The sequence below is a fragment of the Acanthisitta chloris genome, unplaced genomic scaffold, assembly GCF_000695815.1.
Source record: "Acanthisitta chloris isolate BGI_N310 unplaced genomic scaffold, ASM69581v1 scaffold36888, whole genome shotgun sequence".
Lineage (NCBI taxonomy): Eukaryota > Metazoa > Chordata > Aves > Passeriformes > Acanthisittidae > Acanthisitta > Acanthisitta chloris.
Window position 1 is genome coordinate 1 of NW_008689302.1, and position 240 is coordinate 240.

The following is a 240-nucleotide window of genomic DNA, read 5'->3' on the forward strand; positions in this document are numbered from 1 at the left end:
AAGTCCTGCCCGGTGCCGATTCCCGTCATCAGCCCGGCACCAACACGGCGTACGTCTGCCCCCTTCTTTTTAAGATTTTATTTTCATAGAATTCAGTGCTTTGCCCAGTGCTGTCCCCCTTAAAAAGGTCATGACTTTCCTTCTGAACCCCCTCGTTATCCTCTCTCCAGCCCCTCGAAGAGCCCCCGCTCTGCCAGCAGCTCGCCTACGGGCAGCTGCCGCCGGACGCTAGGAAGCCGG